At 45.5% G+C, this 17,272-nt stretch overlaps 1 protein-coding gene across 2 annotated transcripts in view; it reads right to left on the bottom strand.

Annotated features, from left to right (window-relative positions):
• Positions 1 to 619: 619 nt before the first annotated feature.
• The window catches only part of LOC138582171 (gametocyte-specific factor 1-like), a 933,223-nt gene continuing 916,570 nt past the window's right edge, over positions 620 to 17,272 (bottom strand). For both annotated transcript variants that reach the window (XM_069653216.1, XM_069653217.1), the window contains exon 10: positions 620 to 6,345. The gene's annotated coding sequence lies outside the window, so the exon portion shown is untranslated. The remainder of the gene's footprint in view (positions 6,346 to 17,272) is intronic.

The raw sequence follows: 17,272 nt of genomic DNA, 5'->3' as shown, positions 1-17,272 counted from the left end.
AGGGAAAAGCGGACATGTAGAGTATTGTTAGATGGTGGTGTGGGGGAAGCATTTGTGCAGCAGCAATAACTGGCAGATGTTAATTAGTATGGGCAAAGCCAACAAGAGGATTTTTGTTCTTGGGGATACCGGCATATATTGACAGAGCCAGCACGAACATGTTTTCTTATGTTATCATTTGTGTGCATTATTGGCAATGCACAGTTAGCTGGTACATTTGTGCGCCTCTATGCTAGGTGAAAGCACCCCTGCCTCTATGCTAGGTGAAAGATTTAAGCTTTGACTAAAACACATACTTGAATCGGTTACTTAGTGCAGTGTGCCCCTGCAGCTGCATGATCCTCCTGTGCATTGTGCACGAGTGGTGGTCCAGGCCAGTAGGGAGTGTGGCGTGGTTCGTGCTTAAGTTGCAGTGCTTGGTTGGGAACGGAGGCTCACAGGAGGGCCCCGACAATTTTGTTTTACGCCACTGGGTTTCGCCACCCAGACCTTCAGATTCCTGTCTACTTTACACAGTGCTCACTGTTCTCTTCACTTCACAAAGAAACATGTACAAAGCGTCATGATGTCCATTACTTCTCTCCATCCACACCCTTTGGGAACAGTGAATACCAAATGCTTTTTTTTTTTATAATTCAATTTATTTCACGTTGTAAAATAACAAAAGTGTGAAGATGGAATAAGAATGATCAAAGTGAGATCTGTAATTTTAATAACCATTTCACTAACCAAGCTACTTAAAATAAGTTGCTTCTTTCAGCTCAAGGTAAAGCAATGTATCCTTTTCAGATTTGCTGCGAAATACTTTGTGCAACGATTAAGGAAAACAATTAATCAGATCTAGCACTATAGCCTATTTCCTATAGTCTTTTAAAGAACATATACTTTTTTTTAAAAACAAACTTACACAACTTTCACTGCTAAACATTTTACATCAAATATGAACACAAACAAAAGGTAATTTGCAAACCAAATGGTAATTTCTTTTTAAGATTGCGCCGTGTTTAAACTCAGTGGGGCTGGTATAAAGTAACATTGCAAAGAATCTTGATCAAATGTGAATATTTTGCATCCCTGAGATTTAAGACGCACACCAATATTTATATTGAGATTCTCTTCATTCCCTTTTTAAGCAATGGAAAGGGACTCTACTAACACATGATATTTCTAAACTCTAGGACTACAAAAAACAAACATTTCAGAATCATTTCCGGTTGGCTATAATCAGGTCAGAACAATGCAGTTTCACACTGAATGGTCCCAAATAACCCTTTGCAAAGAAATGAGACTAACATCTTGAAAGTTAAAGTTGTGTGTGGGCAATCAAATGTGTTCGGAGAAGGGGTTGGAGTAGAGTGAGCAAATAGGAATTACATTTGGAGGCTCAAATATGGATCTTGACATTATCGTTTTTGTGATAATAACCCAATGTCAAAAACCTTTCAGAAATATAGCCTGCAGAACTCTGAAATATGCTGGTCTCTCCTGCCAATTAACATCCAGCAGACATACAGGTTACTCCACTCACGGAAGTGCAAGGAGGGGCATCACCAGACCACTGCTGCAAGATCTTGGGTCTTAAGAAAGGAATCAATTTTATGCCTCTTAACTGCCATTAGTGGTGGCCTTTTAAGCTATGTAATACTGTCCTGGAATAAACACGCACCACTGATATCAATTTTTTCATTTAATGGGAGACCCTCCCTTCAATGGTTGCCAAAAAACTGCACCGCAAATTAAAACAAATTTGTTCACTTTTTGTACAAGGTATTTCACAAGAATGTTAAGTACTGTGCTAAAATATATTTTCATATATTCTATAAAGCTCCTTAAGTCCCTTAGACCTACGAAAACTGCCTGAAAAAATAACCTTGGCAGTACTGCAAGCTTGCAGCCAACAATGCGTTAGTAACAAATCTATCATCCTTGCAAGATATTTTTTTTTAAAGAAAAAGCAAATACCAAGCAATTTGTATTTTTTGCAGGGCTAACAGGCCATTACCGCTACATTTAAAGAGGTCCAAAACAAATTCTAGCAGCATACCATGCAGAGGAAAATCTCAAAGTCTCAGTTTTAACCTGTTCTGTAATGCAATCAAAATAACAGGAGCAAAACTAAGTTCAACTGGTCAGTAGTTCTCTGTACAGTATGCTATATAATAGGGCTGGGGTGCAGAGAGCCTAGACCGCTGGTAGATCATTCACTTCCACAGTAAATATACAGTGAAGGAACTGAACAAGTGACAAAGGTTTATCGTTTATTAGGTCCCACTTTAAACCATTGCTTTGCAGAGTGGCAGTAGGCAGTTAATACATTAGCAGGACAATACCTCATGGAACACTACATACTGCTCAGATTGAGTGTGAATAGTGCAACTTGCCCTAACATCTCCCTAGTTTCTTCCAGATACCCTGTTAACCATTTCCTAAATCTGTTTTTTACTACTAGATTTTAACTATCTCAAAAGTTCTACCTGTTGGTCCTGCGATTATCAATAAGTCTACTGAAGCATCTAGCCTCAATAAATGAGATGGCAATAACCCGAACATTAAACTGATCATATACACCATTAGCAGCTAAGAGTGGTAAATGGAACTCCCATATCAATGTGATCTGTGAAGGGACTATGAAATTACAAAGATAACAAGCGATTGTGAAAATGTTAAATGGCAGAAGTTTATCAATATTTTTGCATATTCATTCCATTTGACTTCAGAGGTCGGGCGGTCTTAGATCACTGATAATTCCTATTGGAAAATCTCTCTCCACTGTTTGAGGTCACAAAGAATAGCTAGGGGCTGACACCAGATATCACACCATGCAGGAGGTGCCCTATCCAGAAGCCCAAGATGCAGGGCAGGGAGCAAGGATCTCCCAAGAAATGTACGGGATGTGCTAGCGGAAAGAGCCACAGGGCCTATAAACAGCAGTGGCATAGAGTATGGATTCCACTTCTCTGTTTCAGCGAAGTTATGAGAAACTGCATCAGTTTAGGGAGTAAATAAAGGGCAATGTGAAGAGTACAAGGAAAACTGGACAATTGTATACAATGGCCTCCATCTATCATAGAACAACCACTCATAACATAAGTGAAGGTCAGACAAAAAAAGAATATGGGGAAACCTTTTTAATACTTAAGAATGTGTTTGCAACCCGTTTTCCCTACATATTATATGTTTTATAATTACTTTTATGGACTTAGTTCACAATGCAACGCTCGAGTCATAACTCCATGAGAACAGAGCTGATCTGTAGAACCGAGTCCTGGTACCTACTTTCTATTTGCCATGACAACACTGGATAACTTGGGCCAACCTACCTGTACCTAAGAATAATGGAAGTGAAATGACATGCACACGACAGGGATTACATTTAGTTTTGGATTGCTGGTAAGTAAAGATTCATGATCAAAATTACAAAGAAATGGAACTGGTACAGGTTACCAGATCAATATCTGTAGCAGGACAAATGTAAATTTAGGTATTACACATATCTAAGTTCAAAAGAGATTGTTGAGGAGAAAGTACAAAACGATTAATCTAGGTAGATGGAGCATCAGGTAAGTTTGGAAAAGAAGGTTCACATTTTGTTACATAGTACAGAAAGCCAGCCTAGAATGGAGACACATAATCCAAGTGAAGACTTCGTGCAAAGTATTAATGATGGTCAAGTCCAGCAACAAAAGGTCAAAAGCCACAGAAAGATCTAAAAGAAGAATGCATTTATGATGGGGAGTTGAGAAGGTTGGCGAAAGCACATAGTGCAGTCTGAGTTGATTGACATTAGCAGAAGCTCTATAACAGAGGGAACAGATAGGTAATCTGGGCAGGTACATTGAAATTATTCAGAACATGTGGACAAAAGAATGGATGAAACTTAACACATGGAAGGAGTTCGTTTCAGAAGCGGTAACGAAGGATGCATATTTGAAAAAGTATCAAAAAGTCCAAAAGTTAGACAAGTTGAACAAGAAATAGCATTGGCAAAATTAAGTAAATCATTAAGAATCAATCAAAATAAGGACAATGTATACAAAGCATGTTGGGAGTAGAAAAAGCAAGACGTGGAAGAGGATAAGAAAAAGTACCCGTTACATTCATCTAAGTTTTAGTAAATGAAAAGTACCAGTTAAACGTGTAAAGGTTTGATGCACATAAAAGAAAAGCGCGTTTCGGATTCATGATGGATCAAGGAAAGATTATTCACTGTTGTGGCTATTGCACTCATAGTCCAAAGTCCCCTTTCCAACTATGATAACCCCATCAATATAGGGGTAAGGGAATGGGCCATAGCAGTAGGATCATTTTCCAAAGCCATTTTGTTGACAGGTGGAAGGTGGTAAAGTGTTGGGTTTAGAGATTTAGGTTCAATTCTAAAAACGAATCCAGATGCTGAAGTAAAAAAAAGTAGTGATTCAATTCAGTGTTAGTTCCAAGAAGAATACTCTGAGATTACCTTAAATGGTTTCAGGGCAAAGCTAGACTAGGGCATACATGTCAGTTCTTTCAATGATAAATGTGTGTGCTTCAGAATATGTACAGCTATTCAGTCTTTTCACAGACATGGTCACAGTGTACAGGTGCTGCCAAAACTAAACTGGCTTACTTGGCAACACATGTAAATAGTCACATTTGGTTAATTAGAATGTTAATGTTGGTGTAGCGCAAATAAACCTCTTTTCATTGCTTTTAGTCTGCAAGAAAGTATGCACAATCAGAATAATGCCTGCAACTGGATATGGGCCAGTTGACACTGACCAAGATTTTAAATAGTCCCATAACTATAACGACACATAACAGCATTTTGGCAAACTTTAAGAGCAAAATGATTTGGGTAAAAATCAAAAAAGAGTTCTATGCTTTGCATCTACACACATTGAACCTCAGGCTATGAAAGGGTTGCAAGTATGAGACCCAAATTAACAAGTGCCATCTTTACTTAAATATGGTGCACAGAGTCAGACAGTCAAGAATGTAAAGGCGACCGGTCGCTTGAATGCTCATTTTCTAGCCACAATGCTAGAAAGGGGGCAAAATCTTCTAATCACGTAATTTCCTTCAAACTGCCAAATACTTGGGTTTTGTGGAGAAAACTGCGGACTAGGTTTGGGAACAAACGGAAAAAGGTTACTGAAATATGGGGCTGTCAAGCGTTAAAATCTACTAGCATAATCCAAGAAAACATTAAAGAGTTGTACTGAAACGACATAGGAGACTCTACACACTAAAGCGACTTCATCTACCTGCATGCAAGAGGGCACAAACCAAAGGATTTTCAGCACAATATAGGCGTTCTCATGGTTGTGGGCTTTCTCGTAAGCTTTTGAAAAACAATGCTGCTCTACTTGAAATCCTTCTACAGAAAGCGTCAAGATAATATTAAAATGTACTTTGCTAAATGAAGCATTATTTGCTCAGTCAAGTCAATTCAAATCTATGTGACATGGAGATCGGCTTGATACTGCTAAGAGGGTCTAATGTTTGCTTCTTTAGGCAAAACCAAACCCGTTTAGACAACGTTTTGGGGCAGGCGGCCTAAGTGGGATGTACTTGTGTCTGTTTAGGCCAGTGATGCGTGGAAATTTGAGCGGCAGGCACGAGTGACCCCATTGCAGAATATATATAGATGGCCCAGTACCTTGTACGTTGCTATCAAACTACAATATTTCAGAATTACTTAGAACCTACAAAGTTAACGAACACCTACTCAAGGGTCACTGTGACACGTTTATGATGAATGAAGCAGTGGTATATTATCACCTTTCCTTTAACAGACACTTTTCTTGAGTGCAGTCCTGTATTGTCCAGAAATTATTTTAGCTGAAGAAATATCAACTAAGCCATGCCAAACAGCATTTGGAATGTTTTTAGTGTAAGCCCACTCTTGTGTGCTTCTCTCTGAATACTTAATATCAAGCAAATAATGTAGATTCATGGGAATAGGCAACCAAGCTTAAATCCAGTACACACATTCAAAAAACCTTTCAGGTTCAAAGAAATTAATTAAAATGTATTTTTGTATGTAGTCCAAATCTATAAAAAAGGAAAGGCGATTCAGTCAGAAATGCTCCCACAGTGTGTTGTAAGCAAATAGAGAATCCTCAAAACATATCAAGTCCAGGGAAAGCATTTGTTTACAATTGGAAAAAACAGAGGCTTTGCAACATATCTTAACAAAAATTACAAAGGGAACCTCCCCCAGTTTCTATTCGAATGAAAATGTCTTTATGGGGGTTGTGGCAATGTCTTCTCCATGAAAGCATTCACAAACTGCAGACTCATTAAAGCACAGCAGCAGAACAGTGAGGCAATGTCTTCTTCCAATTTAACTCCAAAAACGTGCTCCTGCAAAGAGATTGAAAAAATGTTTGTAGCACGCTAAAGTTTTGTACAGAACCCTTTTACCCCCACGTACCCACCTTTCCCCGCACCCACTTGTAAGCTTGGCAGAAGAATTGGTCGTGCTGAATCTAATTAGTTATTTGACTTAGGGAATGGCATTTCACAAAGTAATCCATGCAAGTTTCAGAATGGCATCAGCACAATCCATCAATAGAATGTTTGGTGAACAATTGAAAAAAAAGCCATGTCAATTGGAATTGATGGGTGCCAGGCTTTCACACCTTTAGGAGCATCGAAGAGTAACGCTGAATCAAGTGAGCCCAGCAGATGTTACCCATACTGCAGTCCCCACAAAAGAAGCACATAAGTAGACCTGTCTCGGGAGTTACAGCATCAGCCTATCTAAAGTATGGGGTAAACAAAGGTAACGGACAAATCATGACTTGACATCCATTACCAAATCACTGCAACAAAACAAGTGAAGTCAGTTTTATAGGCAAGCAAACTAATTGGAAACTGAAAAATGAAAGAAAAAATTCCAATGAAACACATGGCCCCTTTTGCCAGTTTTCAAAAATACTCTTTGAAGCTTAATTATTTTTAGGTACATATTTAATCAAACATCTATGGCATTTGTGAAAAAGGGAAGACCAGAGAACCGTGGCACTGGTTAAAACCAGTTGTGGAGAAGGTGCGGCTAGCCGCGACCGAAGATCGCTACATAAACTGGGAGTTCTGGCTGAGCTCAGACTTCCCAAGAGGGCCGAGGCGGACAACTGAATCGCCTGGTGCGGATCGCGATCCCCATGGTCTGTGGCAAGGTTGTAGTTCCCCGGGTGGGCGCTCGAAGCAGTGAATCCTGAACCGAAACCAGGGGTGCTCATGGTCCACGTGTGAGGTGCAGGTTGTGCAGTGAATTGGAGCGCATGCCAGATGAAGTTTTTGGGGCTTGGCCAGAGCATGCGCCAGGTCCGGCATTCAGGGGCCAGGAACAGTAGATGAGGACTTTGGAGGAGCTGGTACTCCGAGGGAGTCTGCCCCAAAGATGGCACCCGCAGATTCCAGACCTCACAATGGCGCCTGCAAATCGGGTTGAATTTTGAAGCACCCTGATGCCCTTGACCTGTGGGGAGAGAGAACCACGAAGAGAATACAGCCAACCCCGTTCAGTGCCAGGCCGCAGCATGGCTGAACAGGTCCTGTTCCAACTGTAGCAGCACAGAGCGTCCCCGGAACAATCACATGCCGGAGAAACAGGGTAGGTGCCTGGAGACGGGGAGTCGTAAGAACAGTACGCCACTGGAACCCGTATGGCATTGGGAGCCCACTGGGCGACTGTCAGGCACGAACCACAATGTTGAGCTGACACATGTAGAGGAGGTGCAGTTCAGCCAGCAGAAATAGACAACAAGCCCAGAAGAGCATGACAAAGCCTCACCAGGCAGGACCTGCTAAGATGCCCGATGAGAAGATAGAAAAAAGATTCAAGGATGAAATTGAAGCGACAGCCCACATGATCACCTACATGACAGATCAAACATGAACTTTAGACAATCGCAGTGAGGGTTGACGTTAATGAGACCGCAATAGAAGCCCTGCAGAGGAACGCGACGAACACTGCGACGGGAGAGTGTAGAGGTGGAGCCAAGTACCCCCACTCGAAGCTCTGCCCCCATGCTGCCTATATGTTGGGAGCCAGAGTGTGAGACGTGCAGTGCCAGTGAAAATGCCTATACTGCAATGAATCATGGAAGAAAGGTACCCATTAAGGAAACCATATATGCACTCACGACAATATGATGGCCATTTGAATGAAATCCCAGAGGAATTGTGAAAATGAGCAAGAGAAGACTGGTGACGTCATGAAAAGCAGAGCTGACGCACCCAGAAAAGGAGGCAAGAGGCTGAAGACCATAGACATTCTATAGGATCTAAAGAGGAGGTGTTAAAGATGAGCAACATTTCGGGCTCGAGATGAAGATGCTCATGCTACAGAAACGATGAAGAAAATGCAAAGTCCTTTTTATAATTGTACAGACGCAAAACGGAAACAGACAAAGTATTCTTAAGACTGGCTATGTAGCAAATGGATTTCGACGATGCGCCAAACGTATACTCATAGGTATGTATGGAATATGGATGTTCCACAACGCACTTTAGCAGAGCTTGGGCCCAGTGACCAGAATTTCTTTTTCAGTGTGGCGCAGTTGGCAAGCAAACTTAATGGCGGAGGTGAATTCAAGAAAGGCTTGGCTGGCACAGGACCAGGACCAGGATGTCAATCCCACCGTGAGCCTGGATGTACATGCAGTAGCTACAAAACGTGTGAAAAGAACAAACTCCTGTTCGAGATGCGGTGCAAGTACATTAAAGACATCAGAGGTTCATTTATTAATATTTTAAATACAGAAAAGCTCTGAAACATGGTCTCCAGTCACATGGTCGGAAGAAAATCGATACTGAGTTAAGCTGCATCGAAACCAAGAGACAAACTATGCCGAAACTAGGCACAGAGAACATTTCCAAGGCCAGTGTTCAAAGGCTAATTGACTGGCAGACGGCAAGAGTGATGACAGATGGCAGGCTAATTAGGTGGGAAGCTATGGTCAAGACCAGCCCACCAGCACCTGGGTGCCAGCCTGTGTGCTGCTAGCGTGTGTGGAATATTACAGAGGGTTACAAGGGTGCCAACCAATTATAGGAGGGCCACATAATAGAGAGCCCTATAGTTTGTGTAACCAACAGGACATCGTGTATTTGATGATGTTCAAATTGACTTGCACTAGAGGAGGACTTAGTTGCCCACCTGATGTTAGAGACCCATTCACTTCCCTGACAAGTATGGAACGTATACCTAGATGTTGCCTCTAAGCCTATCACTTTCCCAAGTAGGTTTTTGTAGTTTGCCACGTAGATTGACATCAGTGATGTTGTGTTTTTACTATAAAAGCAGTTTTTTTAATGAAACTTGCTTAGTGAGAAGATCGATCGGATGTTCGCTGATGTTCGTTATACTCCCCGTTTTAATCAATTGCAAATAAAACAGACTTACATTTGCCATCTTCCTGAGTCAGTCTGATTATTGATGTTCGAGTATATTCTGCATCCCTTTCTATCTCAAAGTATTGCTACCTCGTCTTAAAGGGTCTTGTGTGTTGGGCACACAGTTTCACGAGCAATTAAGACAACCAAAATTATCTTAAGCAGGATCGAAGAGCTGGAAAACAGACACAGGATGTTTAATCTGCGAGACCACCAAAGGCACTGACATAGCAGGCTGGATGGAGCAGCGCCTGGCATTCATTAACCCTGAAGACCAGACAAAAGAGATAATCTTGGATAGAGTACACAGGGTAGGGCCAGCACTGCAGAACAGCAGAGCAGGCCCAGAGACAGCGAGATTACATTCTACTCATACTCAAGAAGAAAAAATCCTGACGCAGGTCAAGGACCTAGAAGTGATAGCTTTCCAGAAACAATTCCCTACAGATTTACCTAGATCTTTCACCGGTGACAATGCAGAAAGAATCGCATTCAGAAGAGCAGCAGAGAAACTAAGCGCTGCTAACCTAAGATGGAGATGGAAATTCCCATTTGGCCTGGCATTCTCGTGTAAAAACAAGAATCACAGGGTGACAATGCCAGGGTAAACCTACAGAATACTAGGGATAGCAGCGGAACGGTTAGGGCTGGACAAGGGTCCCAGCAGGGCATACCAAACGGAGCCGGTGTGGAAAGTCAGGGAGCTGAATGACCCAGGACCAGCAAGCTCCAGGACAAAGCAAGACGGCTATGGGGGAAGGTTTAAGTTACTTACCTGTAACTATTGTTCTCCAGCATGGGCCCGGAATGGTTTCACATGCTCATGAATATTCCCAGTCGTCAGGCTGGGAATCATCGGTAAAAGAAATAACACTTTCACTTTAAAACTGTATATCTCATCTAAACCAATCACTATCCTCTAGGTCATACTACCCCCCCCTCCAATGACCGTCCTCTCCCTAAGCCCCACCTCTGGCAGCCATCTTCAGATTTGTTAGCGTGTAAAGTGGCAGTATGACCAAGAAGAGCTACAGAGGGGTCGGGGGGAGGGTTCGCATGCAAATCCATGCCAGACCCATGCTGGAGAACAATACTTACAGGTAAGTAACTTGTTCCTTCTCCAGCATGGGGTCTGGCAGGGATTCACATGTTCATGGATAACGAATACACAGCAGTACAACATTACACAACCACGGGAGGTGGCAAGGCTCAAAAGAAGCAATTAACACTTACCCCTGGAACAGACTCCCTCAAGCGAACATGCTGTGCAGCACTGCTTGGCCGACTCTGGACTCCTCCCTGGAATCTTGGTGGACGCAGTAGAACTTTGTGATGGTGTGAGTTGACCTCCACGTAGCAGCCCTGCAGATGTCCAGCAGGGGCACAACAGGCAGGAATGCCGTAGTAGTAGCGATCGCTCTGGTCGAATGGGCTCTCGGACAGCAAGGCAGCGGTCGGTTTGGCAACCAGTGACAATGGGTGATGCAGCAGGAGAGCCACCTAGAAATGGAAGCCTTGGCGAGGGCCTTTCCCTTGTTAACAGGACCAAAGTTCACAAAAAGTTGCGATGTCTTCCAGAAACCCTTTGTGCTGTCCACGTAGAACTTCAGTGCTCTAGCCACATCCAGCAAGTGCAAAGTCCTCTCAGCCGGCAACGGAAAAAATACAGGCAACACCGAGGGCTTGTTTAGAAGAAACACCAACGGCACCTTGGGCATGAAGGAGCAGTGCATTCTCAGCACCACCCTTGTGTCGTGAAAAGTCAAATAAGGTGGCTTACAGGACAGTGCCTGAATCTTACTCAATCGTCGTGCAGAGGTGATGGCGACGAGGAACGCTGTCTTCCACGTCAAGAATTTCAATGAAACGGTCTGCATAGGTTCAATTGGAGGGCACATGAGCCTAGCCAGTACCACTTTGAGTTCCCATGCCGGGGCTGGAGCCTTCACCGGCGGTAACGAACGAAACAGTCGTTGACAAACTCCTTAACCAGACAGTGTGACCATAACGACGACCGCCCCAGAGATCTGGTGTAGCAGGACATAGCCGCCAGATGAACTTCGATGGAAGCATGGGCCACTCCTGCTTTAGCCAACAGCAAATACGGCAGCACCTGCGGAGCCGTGACTCGTAGAGGGTCGATCTTTTGTGTACAGCACCAAACGACTAACCTCTTCCATTTATGTCCTTAGCATTTAAGAGGAGACGATGCTCTGGCCTTGGAAAGTATCTCCTTGCAGTACGCTGGGAGATTGTAACCCCCAAACTTTAATGCTGCAGGAGCCAGGCCTTCAGATTCGGCGATCCTGGGTCGTGGTGCAGAATTGCGCCTCCTTTCCTGGTGAGAAGATTTGCAACCACCGGAAGCTTCACTGGAGGGGACGCCGACATGTCGAGAAGGTACGGGAATCGGATCAGCCTCGGGCACACCGATGTGACAAGGATCATCCTGCACCAGGACCGTCTGAGTTGATTGACTAGTCGAAGAAGAAACAGAGTGAATACATACAGAAACAAGCCGTCCCAGGGGAATGAGAATGAGTCCCCCATGCTCCCTGGCTGGGGAAACCTGCTGGCGAACCTCCGGCACTTGGTGTTCGTCGCTGTCGCAAATAGATCGATCTGGGGATTGCCCCATCTGCTGAACAGGTGATCCACTTGGTCCTGCCGAAGTTCCCACTCGTGGCAAGAGCGCCCTGCCAGGAGTCGGCGACAGAGTTCTTCACTCCTGCCAGATGAACAGGATGTACGCATCCTCCAAGTCCAGTGACGACAGGAAGTCTCCTACTTTCAGCTGTCCGAGCACGTGCTGAAGCATAACCATCTGGAATATCTGGGACTTGATGCATTTGTTTAGTTGACGAAGATAGAGGATGGGCCTCCAGCCTCCGGTCTTTTTTTTACAAGTAAGTACCTGGACTACACGCCGGAACCCCGGAGCCTCTTTGGGACAAGCTCTATCACACATTTTCTTAACATGGCCCCCACCTCCAGCAACAGCTGAAGGATGTGGTTTTCCTGCCAGGCCAACGGTGGTATTCGGGGACACTTCTGTTGAAATTCTAACGTATCTCCGTGGGCGAGAGCATCCAGCACCAAACGGGCGGTGGAGATGGTCTTCCACACGCTGACCAAGTTCGCCAGCCGGCCTCCCACCGGGGGTGCACGGGTTGGGGCCCAACGCCATGGTCGGGTAAATTCTGCTTGCAAGTCGAAGGGCCGCCTTGGCGACGTCCTCCTCCAAAGTCCTGTTGGTTTCCTGGGCCAAAGAGTGGGAGGGTTGGTGGTAACTAGCGGAGCCCCCGCCGAAAGCCTTGAGGGCTGCAAGGACTGCCTCTGTTGTTGAAGAGTGCCCAAGGCCTGTGCCGTCTCTGTGTCCGTCTTTATGGCTTGTAGAGCCTCATCTACAGACTTCCTGAACAAATTGTCCCTGTCGAAGTGCATGTCCAACACCTTTGACTGAACGTCCTGACGAAAGTTGGTGGCCTTGAGCCATGACGACTAAGGCAAACGCTGTTGCCCATTTGGCTGAATCCTGCGTCGGCAAGGTCAGTGGCCACCGCGATGGCGCCACTTCACCTTCCTGCAGAATTTCCAGCACTTCCGACCTCTTGTCGTCAGGGAGGAAGTCCAGGATGGGGGCGTTCTTGAACCACAGCTCCCGGTCGTAGCGTGCTACAACGGCGAGGGTGGCCCTGATGGTCGTCGCTGCAGAATAGATGACCCGTCGTTCCATGGCATCTAACTTCTTGCCCTCGCTGTCCGGAGGAGTGGAGGCTGACAAGGAAGAGGGGGGCCACGGGTGGCAAGGAGGTGGAGGGCAACTCTTCTTGGCTGGAGGCTCCCGTTGCCATGGGTGGGGTGAGTTCAGCCGCCGCCGGCACCACGGCAGCAGGTACGATAGGCATTCTTGTCTGTATCTCAAAGACCATCATATGCAGTGCCAATAGAATATCCACAGAGAGGTCTCTAGGAGGTAGATAAGGTGGGGGTGGCAGCTGAGGTGTAGGCGAAATAGGCTGCTGGGGCACCGGCCGGAGCCCAGGCCCTTGTCGCCTTGCTGCTCTTCCTCAAAGGTGTCCTCTCTGTCGTCGTAGGGCTTGCTTACCACGTTTTCCTCCTCCTGGATGGCTTGCAGACCGGTGAGCACCTCCTCCGAAGAGATCTGTACCCTGGAGGGCCACCAAACCCCTCCACCCCCGCATCTTAGCCTCCAGAGGGGAAGGTCTCGAGGAGATAACAGGCATCGTCTTCTCCGGGTTTTCTCTATGGCCCGGAACGCAGCCTCCCACCTGGGAGGAAGGGACACCCTTGTTTTCAGGGTTGCGCCATGCGAAACCGTCTCGGCGGCCTTCGCAAGCGACTCCGCCACCCCTTCGATGGAAGGGTTTATCTGGGCTTTCACCGTCTGGGCCGGAGCATTGTCCTGCTTTGCCTTCTCCTTAGGGGGAGGGTCCGAGCACCGATCCCCCTTGGCCTTCTCTGACAGGATGGACTTGGGCTTCTCCTCGAGTTTGGCCGGATGATCAGACTTCCTCTTGGTCGATGATCCCGAACGTTGACCGGTGAAGGAGGCTAGAGACATTGATCACGCCCTGGTCGCCGAGGAGCCTGTTGCAACATCACTACCGGTGGCAGTGGACTCGCAGTGCTTAGCCTTTTGTTGGACCCCCATGGGAGGGGCACCCTCAAATGTCTTAGAAGCCCGCTAAGCCTTCTTGGCGCTAGGAGAGGAATGCTGCTGGGACCCACCCAGAGCAAGGGCCTTGGCCTGTAGCTACTTGTTCAGCCGCTTGTGCAGATCCTTCATCGTGCGATGGGCTATCTCCTGGCAAAAAGCAAAATCCTCCTCCTTGTGCGTCATGTACAGGCAGTAAAGGCATTCAGAATGGTTGTCCGAAAAGACATTCCGCAAGCTGCCGCTGGAGCAAATCCGGAATAGGGGAGCTGAATCTTTTCCTTTTCCCCGCGACATGATCCATGCGGCGTAGGCCTTAGAATCTTCTGGAAGCCTCCATGAAGAAACTTGAGGCAATCCGCCCTTGAGGGGCACTGAAGAATCAGAAAAACGGGTCCCCTTTAATCGGAAGGTTAATCAATGGAGCGCAAGGCCCGATTGACCAAAAAATTGAGTAATACTCTTCATTGGCTGGGGCAGTATGAACTAGTGCTCAGTGATTGATTGTTATGAGAAAGACAGTTCATAAGTGAAACAAACTGATTTTTTTCTTTACAGAGGATTTCCAGCCTGACAGGGAATATTCATGAGCATGTGAATCCATGGCCAGACCAAATGCTGGAGAACACGTCGTCCCATAGTTTCCAACTTCTTCCCCTTGCTGTCCGGAGGGGTGGACGCAGCCAAGGATGAAACACCAGACGACTTCTTGTAGAGATAGAGTGCGGTGATGGTTGGGCCCGCAAGCAATTGGGTGCAGAGTCCCGCACCCTGTATTTCTTCTCTAGGCGGTCCCTCTTTGCCGTGACCGTAGAAGGGTTCTTCATGAGAGACAGGCCTTCGTCCCAAATGTGATCCAACAGGGGGACGGAAAGGATGGTCTTTCTCCTCGCCTTGCAGCTGTAACGCTTACCTGGACTCCTCGGGAGCGTAATGCCTTCTCAGCCTGTTAATTGGGCACTTTTAGGATTCCTTTTCTGTGTAAACAACAACAGAACTGCTATAATATCTAATTTCTGAGAAATTACTGTTTAACAAATTTTGGTAATCCCTCCATTCTCACCTGTGTGCATGTTTTGTGGAGCTCTCCATCCTGTTATTCTACAAGGGCGCGTTGGCATAAAGAAACTTTAAACTTGGAAGGCTGAGGTGTGCAAATGCCCTTGCTTTTCCAGGATTTGTCTTGGGTAAGTATCTGGAGAAAATACTATTAGCTTTTAGATTTGGAATAGTCCCTATGTTAGAGAGAGATCCCTCTTTCATATTTTCCCTTGTTTTTGCAGGTTCTCGGAATTCGGAAAGGCTAATGGCTGCGAAGTTACTCGTGATGCATAAAAGTTTAACAAACGTAAATTCATCTATACTGATTAAATGTTGCCTTCAGGGAATAGCGCGGTAATAACTGAGCAGTGAAAACTTAAAGAAACTTCTGGTACGTAAACTTATTTCAACTTCTTTCTGATTTTCTATTAAGTTTGTTTGTTAATTAAATAACTGTCTGCAGGTTTTCGGAAAGCGGAGGAAAAAACCTTCGGAAGATGCAGAGGCTACTGAGGAAACCTCTAAATGAAGGTACTGCGAACGAAGACTGCTGCTTGATGATGCTGCGGCTGTGAGAACCTCTGAAAGATGATGCTACGAACGAACACAGCTGACTGAAGAACTGCTTCGGAGATCATTTCGGTTCAGTAAGTCTTTTCTATACCTATGGAATTCTGTTGTAGTTGGGGAACGAACTTACACCCACGCGCTATGGCGCGTGACATGAATGACGAGGGGAATAGAGGTGGAAATGGATACGGCTGAAAATGGGAGACCTTAAAATAGTAACCTGGGATGTCTGAGGGCTCAACAACTATTTTATGATTAACAAGATAATGATGTACCTGGAGGAGGCAGAAAATTGACATAGCTCTGCTACAGGAAACCCATCAAACGAAAGACAAACAAGAGATAATACGGGGAAAATGGAAAGGCGCTACTGTTGTGGCAGCATACTCAGCATACGCGAGGGGAGTAATTACCTGGATCGCTCTGCATGTGCCCTTTAAGCTAGTACGGTCCACAGTGGACCCAGATGGGAGGATGGTGACGATAAAAGGACCGATTGAAAACAAGGACGTGTGCATAATCAACACATATGCCCCCAACCAAAATACCGTAGCCTATTTCAAGACACTATGGTAAAGTCAGCCCATATTTGGGGGGGAGAGGGGGGATCTTTAATTGCATGGTAAACCCAGGGATGGACAGATCGGGTGGTAAAGTAAACCCACCTCAGTAGCCAAAACATTAAGGAACCTAATAAGGCAAGTTTCAACTAGAAATATGGAGACTGTGCCACCCACAAGATAGACATTACTCACACTATGCAGCTCCACAAAACGTATACACTAGGCTGGACTACATGTTCGTTTCCAGAGATAACCGGAGAGATAGAGCTGGCAGAATACAAAGCGAGGGTCCTTTCGGACCATTCCCCAATGGTAACATGGCAATATTTACCCCCCAGAGCGAAGATCCCCACATGCCGGCTTAGAGCTGAGGCATTAAAAGATGCAGTGTTTTGGGAAGACCAGAGAGGACATTCTGGAATGTTTTGAAAGAAACACCGGAAGTGTAGACTCTGTGAGCACTCTGTGGGAGGCGTTTAAAGTGGTGGCGAGAGGTGCCGGCCATATCAAAATCCAAAGGGCTCCAGAGCGAAATAACCCGAGAACTACAGAAAGCTGAGCGGGAACTAGAGGAAATCAGAAATAAGGGAGACAGCTCCCCGGAGATGGGCGAAACCATAAGTAAGCTACAGCGGGTATGTGAGGGACATTGGGAGAGGCTAAGTAACCTAAATTATAAGAAATATACGGAAAGAGAACATTTGGGAAGAGACAAGCCAGGGAGACTTAGCATGGTTATATAAAAAGGAGGCGCATAGACAAGCCATCAGGGAAATAAAGGGGAAGAACGGCCAGATACTAGACACCCAAGAGGGAGTGAATACGAGGTTCCTTGAGTTTTACCAACAATTGTATGGAGACACCGCAGGAGGGGAATGGAGCGAGCTCATGGAAACCCTAGAGGATATAGGTTTGCCGAAGCTGAGTGCAGAAGAGAGGAAACCTAGATGCCCCACTTACGTTGGATGAACTGGAAGCGGTAGTTAAGCAACTACATACCTGTAAAGCCCGACTCCAAGTGAGTTTTATAAGATGT

The sequence above is a fragment of the Ambystoma mexicanum genome, chromosome 3q, assembly GCF_040938575.1.
Source record: "Ambystoma mexicanum isolate Mex_15411 chromosome 3q, UKY_AmexF1_1, whole genome shotgun sequence".
Classification (NCBI taxonomy): Eukaryota; Metazoa; Chordata; class Amphibia; order Caudata; family Ambystomatidae; genus Ambystoma; species Ambystoma mexicanum.
The sequence above is the reverse complement of the archived record's forward strand: the minus strand, read 5'-3'. Positions and strand labels throughout refer to the sequence as shown.